Consider the following 10,571-nt stretch of genomic DNA (forward strand, 5'->3'; position numbering starts at 1 on the left):
AGTGTGTAACCTGTCACGTGAACGTGAGCACGTGTATCGTTCGAGTGCACCGTGAGAGTGAGTGCGTGGTGTAACAGGAGCGTTTCATCACGTGAACGGTGAGCACGTGTCTCGTTCGAGTGCGCCGTGAGCGTGTGCCGTGAGCGTGTAACAGGAGCGTAGTAATCACGTGAACGGTGAGCACGTGTCTCGTTCGAGTGCACCGTGAGAGTGAGTGCGTGGTGTAACAGGAGCGTACCCATCGCGTGTACGTGAGCGCGTGTAACAGGAGCATACCAATCGCGTGAACGTGAGCACGTGTCTCGTTCGAGTGCACCGTGAGCCTGAGTGCGTGGTGTAACAGGAGCGTTCCATCACGTGAACGGTGAGCAGGTGTCTCGTTCGAGTGGACAGGAGCGTACCAATAGGGGTTTCCCCCTTTTTTCTGGCAACAAAACTGACACCTTTTGCAAGGAATCATGTTCACATTAACCACAATACTTGCAGTCAAATGCAAACAAAAAACAATACTCTGATAATGTATGCATTGTCTTTGAAACTGATTGGTCCACACCAGAGACAGCTTTCTTTAGAGCCTAGTCTCATATGGTGGTTTTTTGTTTGTTTTTTTGCATTCGACTGCAATTATTGTGGGGGTTTTTTTGCATTTGCCTGCAAGTATTGTGGTTAATGTAAGCATGATTCCTTGCAAAAAGGTGTCAGTTTTGTTGGCAGAAAAAAGGGGAAAAACCCCTATTAGCATATTTTGTTACTGGCAAAGGAGATCCCATGATGTATCTACTCACCCCGAGCTCTCACTACTCTGGTGGTGCGTTGTCTTTGAACTGTGCGCCTTTTGGCGTCATCTGGTCGAACACCATATGAGAGTAGGCTCTAAAGAAAGCTGTCTCTGGTGTGGACCAATCAGTTTCAAAGACAATGCATAAATGATCAGAGTATTGTTTTTTTGTTTGCATTTGACTGCAAGTATTGTGGTTAATGTAAGCATGATTCATTGCAAAAGGTGTCAGTTTTGTTGGCAGAAAAAAGGGGAAAACCCCCTATTAGTATATTTTGGTACTGGCAAAGGAGGACCCATTATGAAGGAGCGTACCAATCGCGTGAACGTGAGCACGTGTCCCATTCGTGGTGTACCGTGGGAGACGCTCGCGAAAGAGTTGACGCGTCGTCAGAGTAGAGCACAGCCGCGTGGATATATATTTAAACGCGACAAACCGTGCAAATATGTAAATAGATAGATAATTATATACGTAACTATTTAACGCAGTAGGCTTTCGCGAACAATGTTATTCATTCTTAATTTTGGAGCTTTCGTGACTGCAGGAATTATTTTTTGGTTCGTTCGGTAAAGTCACGTGTAAAGATAAAATTATAAATTAAATAATAGCATACTACGACGTTTCGATCGCAACACAAGCAATCATCATCGGGTATGAAATAAATAGCAACAAAAATCTAACCAGAAAACCATAGACAGACATTTAAGCAGACAGACATCACCAAGATAGACAATAGAGAAGAGACGACCTCTCTCTTTGTGCCGATACGTGTTCTCTCTCTGTGTGTCTTCATGATGTCTGTCTGCTTATATGTCTGTCTATAGTTTGTCTATAGTCTATAGTGTTGTGGTTAGATTTGTGTTGCTATTTCATTTATACCTGATGACGATGATTGCTTGTGTTGCAATCGAAACGTCGTAGTATGCTATTATTACATTTATTATTTTATCTTTATACGTGACTTTACCGAAAGAACCAAATAATAATTGTATTCATATTAAGGGTGCTTGGGTTAGATTGCGTAAGTATGAATGCGTCGTAACCCGCCGCCACCCGACCCAGCCGGTGAGGCTTGTCACGTAAACGACGCGTGCCAAAGAGTTGCAATTAGTGACGACTTCAGCAACGCTGCTGTGTTGGAGAGTGAACCCACGACATTTACAATCACGGCAAACGTGAGCGGGTGCGCACAACATGTACAATTGTAAATGTTGTCAATGTTGTGGATTAACAATTGTGAATGTTGTGGATTTGCTCTCAAACGCACCGGCGAGCTTAAGTAATATACTACACTATACACTACACTGCTATACACTACACTACTATACACTATACACTACACTGCTATACACTACACTACTATACACTACACTACTATACACTACACTGCTATACACTACACTATACACTACACTATACACTACACTATACACTACACTATACACTACACTGCTATACACTACACTGCTATACACTACACTATACACTACACTATACACTACACTATACACTACACTGCTATACACTACACTACTATACACTATACACTACACTACTATACACTATATACTACTATACACTACACTGCTATACACTACACTACTATACACTATACACTACACTGCTATACACTACACTACTATACACTACACTACTATACACTACACTGCTATACACTACACTATACACTACACTATACACTACACTGCTATACACTACACTACTATACACTATACACTACACTACTATACACTATATACTACTATACACTACACTGCTATACACTACACTACTATACACTATACACTACACTACTATACACTATATACTACTATACACTACACTGCTATACACTACACTACTATACACTACACTATACACTGTTATACACTACACAATACACTACACTATACACTACACTGCTATACACTACACTGCTATACACTACACTATACACTACACTATACACTACACTATACACTACACTATATACTACACTATACACTACACTATACACTACACTATACACTACACTACTATACACTACACTATACACTACACACTATACACTACACTATACACTACACTATACACTACACTACTATACACTACACTATACACTACACTGATATTACACTACACTGCTATACACTACACTATACACTACACTGTTATACACTACACTATACACTACACTACTATACACTACACTGCTATACACTACACTGCTATACACTACACTATACACTACACTGCTATACACTACACTATACACTACACTGATATTACACTACACTATTATACACTACACTACTATATACTACACTTTACACTACACTACACTATATACTACTATACACTACACTATACACTACACTATATACTACTATACACTACACTAGTAACTAATTGGCGTGCGTTGTTTACGTGACAACCCTTACTTGTCCGTGTCGGGTGGTGGAGGCTTGACGACACAACATTCATAACCACACGATCTAAACCCAACAAAAACCTCGATTGCGAGAATATCACTGCTACCGACAAGGGGGTTGGCTTATGGCCATCCCTGGCCACGCGACCGAGATGGCTCGCGGTTCGAATCCGGCGGGCCGACCCGGTCAATGCCGCGGCCCGTTTGCTTCACAGCGCGCCGTTGATGATCCCCGTGACGTCGTTCGATCGATCGATCGGGTTGCGAGAGTCGGTGGGGGGGGGGGTGGGGGCCTCGTCACGTGCGCAGGCGGCGTTTGATTTGAAATTAAAGTTTGGGTCCGTTGTTAACCTGGGTTCGTGTGCGTACGTGCGTGCGCGTGTGTCTGTGCGTTGAACTTCTTTCGCGCCGTACGTAGCCAACCATGCCAAACGGAGGTGCGGGGGAAGCACAACAAACTATGGGTCTCTGTGTGAGTCTATGGGTCTCTGTGTGAGTCTGTGTCTCTGTGTGAAGTCTGTGTCTCTGTGTGAGTCTATGGGTCTCTGTGCGAGTCTATGGGTCTCTGTGTGAGTCTATGGGTCTCTGCGTGAGTCTATGGGTTTCTGTGCGAGTCTACGTGTCTCTGTGTCAGTCTATATGTCTCTGTGTGAGTCTATGTGTCTCTGTGTGAGTCTATGGGTCTCTGTGTGAGTCTATGGGTCTCTGTGTGAGTCTATGGGTCTCTTTGTGAGTCTATGGGTCTCTGTGTGAGTCTATGGGTCTCTTTGTGAGTCTATGGCTCTCGGTGTGAGTCTTTGGGTCTCTGTGTGAGTCTATGGGTCTCTGTGTGAGTCTATGGGTCTCTGCGTGAGTCTATGGCTCTCTGTGTGAGTCTATGGGTCTCTGGGCGAGTCTATGTGTCTCTGTGTGAGTCTGTGGGTCTCTGTGTGAGTCTATGGGTCTCGGTGTGAGTCTTTGGGTCTCTGTGTGAGTCTATGGGTCTCTGTGTGAGTCTATGGGTCTCTGTGTGAGTCTATGGGTCTCTGCGTGAGTCTATGGGTTTCTGTGCGAGTCTACGTGTCTCTGTGTCAGTCTATGTGTCTCTGTGTGAGTCTATGTGTCTCTGTGTGAGTCTATGGGTCTCTGTGTGAGTCTATGGGTCTCTGTGTGAGTCTATGGGTCTCTTTGTGAGTCTATGGGTCTCTGTGTGAGTCTATGGGTCTCTTTGTGAGTCTATGGCTCTCGGTGTGAGTCTTTGGGTCTCTGTGTGAGTCTATGGGTCTCTGTGTGAGTCTATGGGTCTCTGCGTGAGTCTATGGCTCTCTGTGTGAGTCTATGGGTCTCTGGGCGAGTCTATGTGTCTCTGTGTGAGTCTGTGGGTCTCTGTGTGAGTCTATGGGTCTCGGTGTGAGTCTTTGGGTCTCTGTGTGAGTCTATGGGTCTCTGTGTGAGTCTATGGGTCTCTGTGTGAGTCTATGGGTCTCTGCGTGAGTCTATGGGTTTCTGTGCGAGTCTACGTGTCTCTGTGTCAGTCTATGTGTCTCTGTGTGAGTCTATGTGTCTCTGTGTGAGTCTATGGGTCTCTGTGTGAGTCTATGGGTCTCTGTGTGAGTCTATGGGTCTCTTTGTGAGTCTATGGGTCTCTGTGTGAGTCTATGGGTCTCTTTGTGAGTCTATGGCTCTCGGTGTGAGTCTTTGGGTCTCTGTGTGAGTCTATGGGTCTCTGTGTGAGTCTATGGGTCTCTGCGTGAGTCTATGGGTCTCTGTGCGAGTCTATGGGTCTCTGGGCGAGTCTATGTGTCTCTGTGTGAGTCTGTGGGTCTCTGTGTGAGTCTATGGGTCTCGGTGTGAGTCTTTGGGTCTCTGTGTGAGTCTCTGGGTCTCTGTGTGAGTCTATGGGTCTCTGTGTGAGTCTATGGGTCTCTGTGTGAGTCTGTGGGTCTCTGTGTGAGTCTGTGGGTCTCTGTGTGAGTCTATGGGTCTCTGTGTGGATCTTTGGGTCTTTGTCTGAGTCTGTGGGTCTCTGTGTGAGTCTGTGGGTTTCTGTGTGAGTCTGTGGGTCTCTGTGTGAGTCTGTGGGTCTCTGTGTGAGTCTGTGGGTCTCTGTGTGATTCTATGGGTCTCTGTGTGAGTCTGTGTCTCTGTCTGAGTCTACGTGTCTCTGTGTCAGTCTATGGGTATGTGTTAGTCTGTGGGTCTCTGTGTGAGTCTGTGGGTCTCTGTGTGAGTCTGTGGGTCTCTGTGTGAGTCTATGGGTCTCTGTCTTGAGTCTACGTGTCTCTGTGTGAGTATGTGGGTCTCTGTGCGAGTCTATGGGTCTCTGTGTGGGTCTGTGGGTCTCTGTGTGAGTCTGTGGGTCTCTGTGTGAGTCTGTGGGTCTCTGTGTGAGTCTGGGTCTCTGTGTGAGTCTGTGGGTCTCTGTGTGGGTCTTTGGGTCTCTGTCTGAGTCTGTGGGTCTCTGTGTGAGTCTGTGGGTCTCTGTATGAGTCTATGGGTCTCTGTGAGAGTCTATGGGTCTCTGTGTGAGTCTATGGGTCTCTGTGTGAGTCTATGGGTCTCTGTGTGAGTCTGTGTCTCTGTCTGAGTCTACGTGTCTCTGTGTCAGTCTATGGGTCTCTGTGTGAGTCTATAGGTCTCTGTGTGAGTCTATGGGTCTCTGTGTGAGCCTATGGGTCTCTGTGTGAGTCTATAGGTCTCTGTGTCAGTCTATGGGTCTCTGTGTGAGTCTATAGGTCTCTGTGTGAGTCTATGGGTCTCTGTGTGAGCCTATGGGTCTCTGTGTGAGTCTATAGGTCTCTGTGTGAGTCTATGGGTCTCTGTCTGAGTCTACGTGTCTCTGTGTCAGTCTATGGGTCTCTGTGTCAGTCTATGGGTCTCTGTGTGAGTCTCGAGTGAACAGGCAGTGAGTGTGGTTCAGTCGCCCGCAAACTCTCTCTTCCCGCACGTAAAATGTGTTCTCCCCCCTTTACGTTCAACCGTACGGTGCTACATCCAGCGCTCGATAGTATTCCACCACATTGTGTCACTCAGAAGTGCTTCTCATTTAATGCGTTGGCTTGATGTGGGGGAAAACTTAATTTGGAGCTTTCGTGGCTGTAGGAATTATTCTTTTGGTTCTTTCGGTAAAGTGACGTGTAAAGATAAAATAATAAATTAAATACTGGCATACGACGTTTCGATTGCAACACAAGCAAGCATCATCGGGTTTAAATGAAATAGAAACACAAATCTAGTATACTTAGAAATGTAATGTAATACAACAAAGAGTTGGATAACATAACATAGGCACAAAGTGCCTATGTTTGTTCTCTCTCTATGTATCTCTGTGATATCTGTCTGCTTACATGTCTGTCTACATGTCTCTGGTTCTGTGTTTGATCTCTCTCTCTCAAATGTAGCATTCTCAGGAAGAACGTAATCATCCAGGCAGGGTGTTGACTGTTATGTTATCCGACTCTCTGTTGTATTACATTACATTTCTAAGTATACTAGATTTGTGTTTCTATTTCATTTATACCCGATGATGATTGCTTGTGTTGCAATCGAAACGTCGTATGCTAGTATTTAATGTATTATTTTATCTTTCTACGTCACTTTACCGAAAGAACCAAAGAATAACTGATGTGGGGGGTTCGGTGTTGCAAAACGGCTGAACCAAATCCCTGCCAAGTTGTCCCGATTATGCCTTCGAGTTTTTTGCCTACCGCGGATTTGCCGATTCGCGGCTCATACCCCAAGATCGACTCTGAGGCTGTCCTCCTGATGATGCTGGTTGCTGTTGTAAACGTCACGTTACTAGATTTTAAATGTTGCAGTGGGTTTGCACTCCAACGCACCGGTGGTGCTGTACTAGTAACGAATTGGCACGTTCTGTTTACGTGACCTACAGCCGAACTCATTTGCTCTGTGGACGACGAGTGGTGGCGGGGGTTGAACGACACATAATTCCTTGCGAAAGGTTTCTATTTGGCGTTGTGACATCTTAACACATCTTCTTGGTTCTTTCGGTAAAGTCACGTAGAAGGGAAATAATAAAAAAATAAAACATAATAAAATACAATTCTCACGACGTTTCGGCCACAACGCAAGCAGCCGTCCTCAGGTGAAGAAACAGGTCTGTCGGGGAGACAGCGTCTGAAGCCTGGGGCGTGTCATTCAGACGCTGTCTTTCCGACAGACCTGTTCTTCACCCGAGGACGGCTGCTTGCGTTATGGCCGAAACGTCGTGAGAATTATTTTATTATGTTTTATTTTTAACATTTTATTATTTCCTTTCTACGTGACTTTACCGAAAGAACCAAGAAGATGAAACTGTGTTTGTTTATTATGCCGGGTGAGAAGGTCCCACTGAACTACGTAGTTCTTTTTCAGAAGCCACGTGGCCACAAACGATAGCTCAAAGGAAGAGGCCTATCGTCATCGCGTGGAAATTGGTGGCAGCCAAATAATTCTCTAAAGGCGCGACGTTGACTCTCAATGTGGAGGGGAAAAAACCGGAGGACCCGGAGAAAAAACCACGCGACCACGAGGGGAGAGACCGTGCAAAATTCACATACACAGATTCTAGATTTGAAGCTTTCGTGACTGCAAGGATTCATGGTCTTAGGTTTTTTCGGTAAAGTCACGTAGGTAAAAAATTAAAATTAATAAAAGTAAAATAAAATAAAAACCTGAAAACGGAAGCTTGTGTTGCCTCCGAAACGTCGTGATATTTATTTTACTTTTATTAATTTTAATTTTATTTTTTTACCTACGTGACGTAACCGAAAAAACCTAAGATTACATTTACAGATGTCGGGGTCTGGATCAAACCCACGACCTGCTGCTTACCAGGCGAGGTAGTTAACATCTCGCCACATACATACACACGCACTAACAAAGATAAAGATCCCCCCTCCCCCCGTATAGCCTTCACAGGCTGCATTTGTCTCCCGAGTGATTGATGTTATAACGCGGAACATGCGCCACCGTTATAACGCAGAACACGTGCCACCGTTATAACACGGGACACGTGCCACCGTTATAACACGGGACGCGTGCCCCCGTTATAACACGGGACGCGTGCCCCCGTTATAACACGGGACGCGTGCCACCGTTATAACGCAGAACACGTGCCACCGTTATAACACGGGACACGTGCCACCGTTATAACACGGGACGCGTGCCCCCGTTATAACACGGGACGCGTGCCCCCGTTATAACACGGGACGCGTGCCCCCGTTATAACACGGGACGCGTGCCCCCGTTATAACACGGGACGCGTGCCCCCGTTATAACACGGGACGCGTGCCCCCGTTATAACACGGGACGCGTGCCCCCGTTATAACACGGGACGCGTGCCCCCGTTATAACACGGGACGCGTGCCCCCGTTATAACACGGGACGCGTGCCCCCGTTATAACACGGGACGCGTGCCCCCGTTATAACACGGGACGCGTGCCCCCGTTATAACACGGGACGCGTGCCCCCGTTATAACACGGGACGCGTGCCCCCGTTATAACACGGGACGCGTGCCCCCGTTATAACGCGGGACGCGTGCCACCGTTATAACGCGGGACGCGTGCCCCCGTTATAACACGGGACGCGTGCCCCCGTTATAACACGGGACGCGTGCCCCCGTTATAACACGGGACGCGTGCCACCGTTATAACACGGGACGCGTGCCCCCGTTATAACACGGGACGCGTGCCACCGTTATAACACGGAACACGTGCCCCCGTTATAACACGGGACGCGTGCCACCGTTATAACACGGGACGCGTGCCCCCGTTATAACACGGGACGCGTGCCACCGTTATAACACGGGACACGTGCCACCGTTATAACACGGGACGCGTGCCCCCGTTATAACACGGGACGCGTGCCACCGTTATAACACGGGACGCGTGCCCCCGTTATAACACGGGACACGTGCCACCGTTATAACACGGGACACGTGCCACCGTTATAACACGGGACGCGTGCCACCGTTATAACACGGGACGCGTGCCCCCGTTATAACACGGGACACGTGCCACCGTTATAACACGGGACACGTGCCACCGTTATAACACGGGACGCGTGCCCCCGTTATAACACGGGACGCGTGCCACCGTTATAACACGGGACGCGTGCCCCCGTTATAACACGGGACACGTGCCACCGTTATAACACGGGACACGTGCCCCCGTTATAACACGGGACGCGTGCCCCCGTTATAACACGGGACACGTGCCACCGTTATAACACGGGACACGTGCCACCGTTATAACACGGGACGCGTGCCCCCGTTATAACACGGGACGCGTGCCACCGTTATAACACGGGACGCGTGCCCCCGTTATAACACGGGACACGTGCCACCGTTATAACACGGGACACGTGCCACCGTTATAACACGGGACACGTGCCACCGTTATAACACGGGACACGTGCCACCGTTATAACACGGGACGCGTGCCCCCGTTATAACACGGGACACGTGCCACCGTTATAACACGGGACACGTGCCACCGTTATAACACGGAACACGTGCCCCCGTTATAACACGGGACACGTGCCACCGTTATAACACGGGACGCGTGCCCCCGTTATAACACGGGACGCGTGCCACCGTTATAACACGGGACGCGTGCCCCCGTTATAACACGGGACACGTGCCACCGTTATAACACGGGACGCGTGCCGCCGTTATAACACGGAACGCATGCCACCGTTATAACACGGGACGCGTGCCACCGTTATAACACGGAACGTGTGCCACCGTTATAACACGGGACGCGTGCCACCGTTATAACGCGGGACGCGTGCCACCGTTATAACGCGGGACGCGTGCCCCCGTTATAACACGGGACGCGTGCCCCCGTTATAACACGGGACGCGTGCCCCCGTTATAACACGGGACGCGTGCCCCCGTTATAACACGGGACGCGTGCCCCCGTTATAACGCGGGACGCGTGCCACCGTTATAACGCGGGACGCGTGCCCCCGTTATAACACGGGACGCGTGCCCCCGTTATAACACGGGACGCGTGCCCCCGTTATAACACGGGACGCGTGCCCCCATTATAACACGGGACGCGCGCAGTTATAACGCGGTTTCTGAGCGGTCGACGGGGAACTACTTTCTTTAGCTGCGCGGCTGAGCGGTACAGGACACAGAGGACGCAGGATGGTATCGCGATGTCGCGGTGGCGGTGTAACCCTCAGTTATTTGTCGCGCCATCTCGCCGCGCGCGTGCGTAGGAGTCGTAGTAGTACAGGGGCCCCTCTACTTACGAACATTTGACTTAAGAACTTTTAGAGATATGAACGAACCTGTCCGTATGTCCAGTTGCCCGTTCGGACCGAGAGTCGTAAGTTCAACCGCCGCGCAAATGGATGGCGGTAGTGGCGTCTA

This window comes from Lampetra fluviatilis, chromosome 58 (assembly GCF_964198595.1).
Source record: "Lampetra fluviatilis chromosome 58, kcLamFluv1.1, whole genome shotgun sequence".
Taxonomy (NCBI): Eukaryota; Metazoa; Chordata; class Hyperoartia; order Petromyzontiformes; family Petromyzontidae; genus Lampetra; species Lampetra fluviatilis.